This window comes from Pelophylax lessonae (genome assembly GCF_965119305.1).
Source record: "Pelophylax lessonae genome assembly, chromosome: 2".
Lineage (NCBI taxonomy): Eukaryota > Metazoa > Chordata > Amphibia > Anura > Ranidae > Pelophylax > Pelophylax lessonae.
Window position 1 is genome coordinate 257952338 of NC_138769.1, and position 11211 is coordinate 257963548.

Consider the following 11211-nt stretch of genomic DNA (forward strand, 5'->3'; position numbering starts at 1 on the left):
GAACTGTCGTGATCGGCCCTCAATAAAGCTGTGTGCCAACGATCAGATTATTGTACTGTTCGAAAGTGGTATTTTTCATCATGTTTTCTCATCGTGTGTAGGCATAAGGGTTTGGGAGACAAGGCCTTTTTCTGGAGCTTCTCTGCCAGGATAGCTTTGGAGGAAAATATGACATGTCTTCCATCAGAGAAATTGTTGGCGCTGGTGCCTCTACCAAAGGTTGACAGTGATGAAGTAGGAAAGGTAGAGTTGGCAAGTGCTCCTAAACCCCAGAATCCCACTCTGTCAGCATTTTTGTGGATTTGGTCTATCTCTTTGGAGACCTGCTTTTCATTTTGAGTTTGGGATTAAAAGTACCATTTCAACCTTTGCAGATAACACCAAGCTATGCAGTGTAATAACGTCCTTACAGGATGTCTCAAACTTGCAAGCCGCCATTAATGCACTGTTTAATTGGGTAACTAGCTGGAAAAATTGAATTTTTGTAAAATCTTACCTGTAAAATTCCTTTCTCTGAGTCCTCCGACAGTCGCCGCCTCCTCTAAGTCATCACTATTGGGTATTGACTTCCGCTCCGCAGGAGTAGCTAGGCATAAGACTTGCTCAAAAGAACAAAGGCATTTGCATATACACACCCATGGGGGCTGTCCCACTGGTCAATACCCCCCTGCAGTGACACTCCCAACTCAGTTTGGTAGAATAGCAGTAGGTAAACAAGAAAACAACCCCAAAAGAGGGGCGGGGTGGCGACTGTCGGAGGACTCAGAGAAAGGAATTTTACAGGTAAGATTTTACAAAAATTCAGTTTTCTCTTACGTCCTCCGACAGTCGCCGCCTCCTCTAAGTCATCACTATTGGGATGTCCCAAAGCAGTGTAGACATGAGGGGTGGGAGACGCAACCGTAGAAAAGGCAACGCAGTACCCACATCAGAGAAAGGAACCTTACACGCACAGTAAGAGAACCTTCTGGGCAACAGAAAACAAGGCTCAACAGGAGCAACAGCCCAGGAAAGCAAATAACCCAGGGGATAACACCCCAACAGCCAGGGACCCACAAAAAAACACAAGGGTCCTTTATGGCACTGCCGCACTGAGAACTTTGCGGCCAAAGGACGGATCAGCTGATGCCAGAACATCCACCTTATAGAATTTGGAAAAGGTGTGCACCGACGACCAAGTCGCAGCCTTGCACACCTGGGCCACCGAGGCACGATGCCAATAGGCCCAGGACGCACTCAAAGACCTGGTAGAGTGCGCCTTAACAGGGAAGGGTGGAACCCGTTCCTTCAAAGCATAAGCCTGTTCAATGGTCTGTCTGATCCATTTGGCAATGGTCGCTGCAGACGCAGCCATGCCCTTCCGAGGTCCCTCAGGAAGGACAAAGAGGGAATCCGTCTTCCGAAAGGACTCCTTAGACGACAGGTAAACCCTGATCACCCTGACAACATCCAAGAAATGCAAAGCAACCTCCTTAGGATGCTTAGGCTTCGTACAAAGCGAAGGCAGGAGAATGTCCTCATTAAGGTGGAACTCAGAGACCACCTTAGGAAGAAAAGACGAATGAGGTCGCAAGACCACCTTATCCTTGTGAATTACCAAGTAAGGAGAGCGGCAAGACAACGCCGCCAGTTCCGACACTCTGCGAGCCGAAGTGATCGCCACTAAAAAGGCAACCTTCTTAGACAGCAGAGGCAATGATATCTCCCGGATGTTTTCAAAGGGAGAACACTGTAACACGGACAGAACCAAGTTCAAGTCCCATGGAGGTAAAGGCTCCTTCCTGGGAGGAGCCAAATGTCGCACACCTTGAATGAAGGTGCGAATCAAGGAATGAGACGCCACAGGGCGCTGGAAAAGTATAGCCAGTGCAGACACCTGGCCCTTTATCGTGGCCAGCGCCAGGCGCTGGTCCACCCCAGACTGGAGGAAAGCCAACACTCTCGACACCGAGTATGAGCGAGGGGAGAACCCCCTGGGCTCACACCAGGCGAAGTAAGCTTTCCAGGTACGGTAATAGATTTTACCGGATGAGGTTTTCCTAGCCTTGATCAGAGTAGGAATGACCTCAGGGGAGAGACCCCTGTCTCTCAGGACCTGGGTCTCAACATCCAGGCCATTAAAGCCAGCGACTGTAAAGCAGGATGGAAGATCGGTCCCTGAGACAGTAGATCTTCCCGCATTGGCAGCCGCCAGGGAGGCGCCACTGCCAGGTGAACAATGTCGGCATACCAGGACCGGTGTGGCCAGTCCGGCGCTACCAAAATCACCAGGTGCGGTTCCGAGGCTAACCTGCGAAGGAACCTGGACAACAACTGAATCGGAGGAAAGGCATACATCAGACGATACTGATGCCAAGGGGCCACCAACGCATCCGAGGGGTCTGCCAGAGGATCGCACGTTCTTGCCACGAACCTTTCCACCTTGTGGTTTAGCGGAGACGCGAACAGATCCATGTCCGGGGATCCTCATTTCGCACACAGCATTTGGAAAACCTCCGGGTGCAGGGACCATTCCCCCTTGTCCAGGGTCTGGCGGCTCAGATAGTCGGCCTGCCAAATCTCCACACCCGGAATGTGAACTGCTGAAATCGCCGGGACATGAGTCTCGGCCCAAGACAGAATGTCGGTCACCTCCCGGGCAGCCCGGGCACTCTTGGTGCCCCCTTGGTGGTTGATGTAAGCCACCGCGGTAGCATTGTCCGTCTGTACCCGAACAAGACAGCCCCGAAGTCGATCCGACCACTGGAAGAGACAGAGTTTTATCGCTCTCAATTCCAACACATTGATCGGAAGGGAGAATTCCTCCCACGACCAAGTGCCCTGGGCAGACAGGTTGCCCAGGACTCCACCCCAGCCCGACAAGCTGGCATCCGTGGTAATCACCGTCCACAGTAACGGACGTAACGATTTGCCTCCCGACACCGCCAGGGACTGGAGCCACCACAGAAGATCCATTCTGGTTCGGCGACTCAATGAGACACTCAGATCCAAGGACTGAGGTAGTCTGTCCCACCTGGCCAGGATCTCCGCTTGAAGAGACCGTGTGTGAAACTGAGCAAAGGGTATCGCCTCGAAGGCGGATACCATCAACCCCAGGGACCGTATGCAGGTCCTGAGCGACGAAGATGGATTGTCCCTGAGGGACCTGATCTCGTCCTGCAGGGTCCAGAGATTGTCCTCTGGCAAGAACACCTTTGCCTGAGCAGAGTCGAGGATCATTCCCAGATAGGGAAGATGAACCGAAGGAGACAAGGTCGACTTCTGTATGTTGATGGTCCATCCGAACTCCTGGAGCGTCTGTACCGTGGTGGACAGATCGCGCATTAGGTTCTGGCTGACACTCGATCTTAAGAGGAGATCGTCCAGAGACCCCAAGACCGCAATGCCCTGTGCCCTGAGCAGGCCCAGAACAGGCGCCAACGCTTTGGTAAAGACCCTTGGAGCCGAAGCGAGACCGAAAGGTAACGCCACAAACTGATAGTGGTCCTCCGCGATTGCGAAACGAAGGTACCTCTGGTGACCCTCGAAAATGGGGATGTGCAGGTGCGCATCCTTCAGGTCTATAGAGGCCAGGAATTCCCCTGGGCTCAGGGAGGCCACCACCGAATGGAGAGATTCCATATGGAACTTCCGAACACGCACGAAGCAGTTCAGCGCTTTTAGGTCCAGAATAGGACGTACCTTGCCCTCCTTTCTGGGCACAGTGAACAGATTGGAATAAAACCCCTGAAACCTGTCCCGATGAGGCACCGGGACAATCCCCTCCTGGGCAAGGAGGTCCTGCACTGCTTGATGCAGGTCTTGCAGACGCCCCGGGGTCAAATGAAGATTTGAGGGAAAAAAGTCTGTCCGCCGGCCGGGAAAGGAATTAGATCTTGTAACCCGATCTAATGATTTCCTGAACCCACCTGTCCGGAATTCGGAGCAGCCAAGGTTGGAGGAAACCGCGCAAACGTCCCCCCACCCCTGAAACGGGTGAAGGCGCCCCTTCAGGCAGAGGCGGATTGACCCACCGTACCGGCATTGCCGGACTTCTGCTTGCCCGCCCAGGGCTTCTTCTGGCTACCGTGGCCCTTGAAGGGCTTGCCCTTGGTTTGATTCCGAAAGGCACGAAAAGGACCCTTGATTGGGTTGAGAGGTGGAAACCCGTTTGCCACGAAAGGACTTGTTCTTGGGGTTCTGGGGCAGCATGGTGCCTTTACCCCCCGTGACACCTTTTACCAAGGTATCCAAGGCCTCGCCAAAAAGAACCTGCATAAGGAAAATCAGTAACAGTTTTCCGTGATGTCTGGTCAGCCGACCAGCTTTTCAGCCAGATCAGTCGACGGTTAAGCACCGCAACACTAGATAGGCGTGCTACCAAAGGGGCCTCATTTAAGGCCGCATCGCACAAACACATGACCCCTTGGTGAATTTGATCCACCATAGCTAGCGTGGCAGGGGGGGCAGAATCAGACGCGAGGTTGCATCTAAGCACCTTAGTCCAATCAGCCACCGCCTGAGCCACCAGAACGGATGCGAAAACAGGTTTGAGCAAGGAACCTGCCACCATGTAGGAATGGCGGGCTAGAGACTCCAACCTTCTGTCCGTGGGATCCCGAAATACCGGAGTCTCCTCAGTAGGAATCAAGGTAGCCTTGTTTAAGACGGCCACAGTGTGATCCACTTGTGGAGGCACACACCATCGCGATTCCGTAGCCGGCGCAAAGGGATAAAGTAGTTTAAACCGACTAGGAACCATGAATGGCCGTTTTAAAGTGCGCCACAGTTCATTCACAGTGTAATGAAACTCAGCGGGGCAGGGAAAAACCTGCGCCGACTTGCGGGTCCTATGTGTACCAAAAGAGGACACAATGCCTGGAGGACTGGGCTCATCCTCCAAGCGCAGTGTTTCTTTAACAGAAACAATCAACTCATCCATGGTCGCGCGTTCTTCAGGCGACCCCGGGGGAGAAACATCAACCCCCTCCACCTCCGTCTCCCCCTCAGACCCCAGAGGGTCCAAGGATGAGCGAGACCCTGAAAAGGGCACGCCTGCCGCAGCAGCCCGATCACCATCTGAATCAGAGGAGATAGATAATCTGGGTCTTTTCCTAGCAGCACGTTCAGCCATCAGAACCTCCATTTTGGACACTAAAGACGCCACTACGGCGGCCAAGTCAGGTATAACAGGGGCCCCAGCAGGACTGGGGTCCCCCACCAGAGCTGGAGGAAATTTGCTGTTCTGAGAATCCATTGCCCAAGTTAGAAAAAAACAACAGTGCAATAAAAGGTACTGGCCCTTTAATACCGCTGCGGAGTGCGCAGCCCACCGCTATATGTACAGTGACTAAAGACCCCCAAAAAGGAGAAGAAACTGAGCCAGGAATGACAAAACAAAGTTATGGAAGAGGCAGTCTGCAGAGCCCCACAGAGTGTTACCACATTGATCGCTGCTTCAGAGGAAAAGGAAGTTAGGTCAGAAGAGGCTGAACTATAAGCTGCAAGACCCAGGGAAAATGGCTGCCTATAGAACTGAATGGGAGGCTTCGGGAAAATGGCCGCCGAACATGTGCTCAGAACGATCGGTCTGCCACATGCAAGATGGCGGCGGATGGCGCCAAAACAACAACATGTATGTAGCCCACAGTGAAGCCAGACATGTATGCCCATACTAAAGATGGCGGCCCGCGCGGTTTTCCCCCACTGCGGCTGCCACACACATCGTCTGCACCCCCAGAAAAGACACCGAAGTGACACAGGGGAAGGGGCCCCCAACAATACACAGCACCGCAGCAGGGAATCGCCACATGGAGCCCCACACAGGCACAGACATGGGGGACACACAGCAACACAGGACTGCCACCCCAGACAGAGGCCCCACACAGAAGTACTTACCTGTACCAGGTGGCATGGGGTGCCTCTCAGAACGGAAACCCGCTGTCCTCATCTGACAGGGAAAGCCGTTAGCCAAGGACAGTACACTGCAGTATTGCAGATAAGTCCAGTGAGGTAGCCACCTCACAGCTGCATCCCTGCTGCGAGCAGGGATGGGTCGTTCATAATGCCAGGACGAACCATGGCTGAACGCGCGATGGCGGGCTGGGGGTCCCTCTAACCCTCTGCCCTGGAGAACCAGGGCGGTCAGTCCGATTCCCAGCTCCGCAGAATCCATCTTCATCCGAAGAGTCGACTAAAAACTAAGCTGACAAAAGAAACAGCTAGTATAACAAGAAAAAACTGACATTTTTAAAAGAAAATCAAATAAAAAAAGATTAGAAGGCTGAGACTGTAGCCCCAGCACCGGAAAAGCCTAACTACTCCTGACGCTAGGCAGAAACAAACTGAGTTGGGAGTGTCACTGCAGGGGGGTATTGACCAGTGGGTGTGCATATGCAAATGCCTTTGTTCTTTTGACTAAGTCTTATGCCCAGCTACTCCTGCGGAGCGGAAGTCAATACCCAATAGTGATGACTTAGAGGAGGCGGCGACTGTCGGAGGACGCAAGAGAAAAATGGATTTTTGTAAAATCTTACCGTAATATCCTTTTCTCTTAAGCTTATTGACAGACGCAGTCCTCTTGATTAATATCAAATTGGGTTATACTGCCCTCTACAGGAGTAGGACACTAGGCAGAAGGAAAACGTTCTGGCCACACCTTAGGGGCAGTCCCAGAGAGTATATCCTCTCCCTCTCTGCTAAAGGATGTTAGTTATGTTACAAAGCAGTGTCAGAGAATTTAACCCAACCCAACTCAAAAGTAGAGGGGCGGGTACTGCGTCTGTCAATGAGCTTAAGAGAAAAAGGATTTTACGGTAAGATTTTACAAAAATCCATTTTTCTCTTTCGCTCATTGACAGACGCAGTCCTCTTGATTAATATCAAATTGGGACGTCCCAAAGCAGTGCCACAAATGATGGGTGGGATAACAAATTTAAATTTAAATCCAGAAGGCCCAACCGGTGCCGACTAGAAGTCTTAAAGGCTCATCAAACCAAAAGAATGAGACTCAACTGAAAACCCAACAGAAAAAAACCCTTGAGGTACACCAACGGTCTCCTCAAATTGCGGCCTGCAAAACCTTGCGGCCAAAAGAGGCATCCGCCGATGCCAACACATCAACTTTATAAAATTTTGCAAAGGTATGTACCGACGACCATGTAGCCGCCTTGCAAACCTGGACCACTGACGCCTGATGGCGGAAGGCCCAGGAAGCACTAAGCGCCCGAGTGGAGTGCGCCTTAACAGGGAACAGAGGATTCCGACCCTTAATAGAATAAGCCTGTACCACCGTCTGTCTGATCCATTTGGAGATAGTCGCGGCAGATGAGGGCAACCCCTTTTTGGGGCCATCCGTGATCACAAAAAGTGAATCCGTCTTACGAAACAAGTCCGTAGTTTTCAAGTATACCCTGATTGCCCGAACCACATCCAAGGAATGTAACGCAAACTCCCGAGGATGACTGGGCTTAGGACACAAGGAAGGTAGCACAATATCTTCATTCAGATGAAACTCTGAAACCACTTTAGGAAGGAAGGATGGATTCGGACGAAGAACCACCTTATCCCTATGAACCACCAGATATGGGGAACGACAAGATAATGCGGCCAGTTCTGACACCCTGCGTGCAGAAGTAATGGCCACCAAGAAGGCCACCTTCTGGGATAACGTAAGCAAGGGAATCTCCCTGATATCTTCAAAGGGAGGTTTCTGAAGAACCGACAACACCAAATTAAGATCCCAGGGCGGTAAGGGCATGCGCACTGGCGGAGCCAGGTGCCGCACCCCCTGGATGAAATTCCGCACCAAGGAATGGGTAGCCAAAGGTTTCTGAAAGAAAATTGCGAACGCTGAAACCTGACCCTTGACAGTACTCAAGGCCAGCTTCTGCTCAACCCCCTGTTGCAGAAAAGCCAAGATTCGGGTCACCGAATAGGCACGTGGAGGAAACCCAAGTGATTCACACCACGCAATATAAGACTTCCATGTGCGATGATACTTTTCTGGAAGTCGCTTTCCTTGCTTTAATTAAAGTAGAAATAACTGAAGTTGACAATCCCTTGTCCTTCAGCACCTGAGTCTCAATAGCCAGGCCGTTAAAGCCAGCGATTGTAAAGCAGGAAGGAAGATCGGTCCCTGAGACCGCAGATCCTCCCTGAGAGGAAGTCTCCAAGGAGCGTCCGCGACCAGCCTGACCAAGTCGGCATACCCGGGTCGACGATGCCAGTCCGGAGCTACCAGGATAACTGGAATTCCCTCCACCTCTATCCTGCGAAGAAGTTTCGGCAGCAACTTGAGAGGAGGGAAGACATACAGTAGTCGATACTGTCCCCACGGGGCGACCAGCGCGTCTGCTGCGTCCGCTCGAGGATCTCGGGAGCGGGCTACAAACCTCCGCACCTTCCTGTTGAGCCGAGCTGCCAACAGATCCACCTCTGGGGTGCCCCAATGAAGGCACAGCTGGTGAAATACCTCTGGACGAAGAGGCCATTCCCCTTGATCCAGAATCTGACGGCTGAGATAATCTGCCTGCCGATTTTCCACCCCCGGCGTGAATACCACGGAGAGAGACGGAACAAACCGTTCCGCCCAACGAAGAATGCTGGCCACTTCGATGGCCGCCAGGACACTCTTGGTGCCCCCTTGGTGATTGACATAAGCCACGGCCGTGGCATTGTCCGAGTGGATCCGAACCGGGCTGCCCTGGAGCTGCACGGTCCAGTAAATCAGACAAAGTCTGATCGCTCTCAGTTCCAATACATTTATCGGTAACCTGGATTCTATCAGAAGAAATTACTTCCCCTGGCTGAGCATCGGAGACCGAAGCCACCAGACCAGAGACTCCCTGGTCCGCTCGCTCAACCGGATCCGATTGTCCAGAGAATCGGGATTCCGATTCCATTTGAAAAGAATCTCCTTTTGGAGAATTCGGGTATGAGACTGGGCATACGGTACTGCCTCTAAGAAGGCCACCATCAGTCCCAGGATCCTCATGCAAGTCCGAAGGGAAGGCCAATTGACAGACAGCAACATCCGAATCGTTCACTGTGCGAAGATGGGGATCTGAAATTAGGCATCCTTGCTGTCTCTGGACGCCAGGAAATCCCCCTGATGCAGGGAGGCCACCCCTGTTCAGATGGACTCCATCTTGAATTCTTGTACCCGGAAAAAATGATTGAGTGCTCTTAAGTCCAAAATTGGATGCACCTTGCCCTCCTTTCTGGGTATTGTGAATAGGTTCGAATAGAACCCCTGAAAACGTTCTGCTCAAGGAACGGGAACTACCACTCCTTGTTGCATCAAGTCCATTACTGCCCCCCGCAAAGCTTTTAAGCGATCCGGGGATAGTCGAATGTTGGAAGGGAAGAATCGCACAGGTAGAAGTGATCGAAACTCGATCTTGTATCCCGACCGTATGACCTCGTGAACCCCTTTGTCCGGGATTCTGGAAAGCCATGGATCCGGAAACCGGTGAAGACGTCCCCCCACCCCAAAGATATAGGTCTTGTCTTCAGGTTTGGCTGAGCCGGACTTTTGTTTACCCGACCAGCGCCCTTTGAAACCCCCTGAAGGGGCTATGGAGGGCTTCCCCTTATCGCCCGCCCCAGCGGAACGAACAAACTTTTTATGAGCGGAAAAGGAAGGTCCTCGCCTGTTACGAGGTCCTTTACCCTTAGCAGTCTGTGGCAAAAAAAAAGCTCTTGCCCCCAGTGAGATCCTTTATAATCTCATCCAAGGTGGCCCCAAACAGGCGATCCCCTTGAAAAATCGGATTTTTGTAAGATCTTACCGTAAAATCCTTTTCTCTTGACAGACGTAGTCTTCTTGATTCATAAGAACTGGGTTATGTTGTCTCCGCAGGAGCAGGACTAGGCAGAAAGAAAAACGTTCTGGCTCCACCTTAGGGGCAGTCCCTGAGGGTATATCCTCCCTCTCTCTGCTACAAGGCATCAGTTCTGTCACAAAGCAGCAACAGAGAATTTAACCCAACCCAACTCAATGATAGAGGGGCGGGTACTACGTCTGTCAATGAGCTAAGAGAAAAGGATTTTACGGTAAGATCTTACAAAAATGCGATTTTCTCTGTCGCTCATTGACAGACGTAGTCTTCTTGATTCATAAGAACTGGGACATCCAGAAGCAGTGCCACAAATGAGGGGTGGGATTGACCGAAATCAAAATCCAATCTAGAAGGCCCAACCGGTGCCAAACTAGAAGTTTTAAAGGCTCATTATAAACAAAGAATGAGACTCAAATTAAAATTTCCAACGGAAAAAAACCCTCGAGGCAGACATCTGGTCTCCTCAAATGGCGGCCTGCAAAACCTTGCGGCCAAACGAGGCATCAGACGATGCCATTACATCAACTTTATAATGTTTTGTAAAGGTATGCACCGACGACCAGGTAGCCGCCTTGCACACCTGGACCACTGACGCCTGATGGCGAAAGGCCCATGACGCACTAAGTGCCCGAGTGGAGTGCGCCTTAACAGGGAACGGGGGCTCCCGACCCTTAATAGAATAAGCCTGTACCACCGTCTGTCTGATCCATTTGGAAATGGTCGCGGCAGATGCAGGCAACCCCTTTTTGGGTCCATCCGGGATCACAAAAAGTGAATCCGTCTTGCGAAACGAGTCTGTCGTTTTCAAGTATACCCTGATCGCCCGGACCACATCCAAGGAGTGTAAAGCAAACTCCCGAGGATGACTGGGCTTAGGACATAGGGAAGGTAATACAATTTCTTCATTCAGATGAAATTCTGAAACCACTTTTGGTAGGAAGGATGGATTCGGACGAAGAACCACCTTATCTCTATGAACCACCAGATATGGGGAACGACAAGATAAAGCGGCCAGTTCTGACACCCTGCGTGCAGAAGTGATAGCCACCAAGAAGGCCACCTTCTGGGACAACGTAGGTAAAGGAATCTCCCTAATATCTTCAAAGGGAGGTTTCTGAAGAACCGACAATACTAAATTAAGATCCCAGGGTGGTAACGGCGCGCGCACTGGCGGAGCCAGATGTCGCACCCCCTGGATGAAATTCCGCACCAAGGAATGAGTAGCCAAAGGCTTCTGAAAGAAGATAGCTAATGCTGAGACCTGACCCTTGATAGTGCTCAAGGCCAGTTTCTGCTCAACCCCTTGTTGCAGAAAAGCTAATATTCGACTAACCGAATAAGACCGTGGACGGAACCCCAGAGGTTCACACCATGCAATGTAGGACGTCCA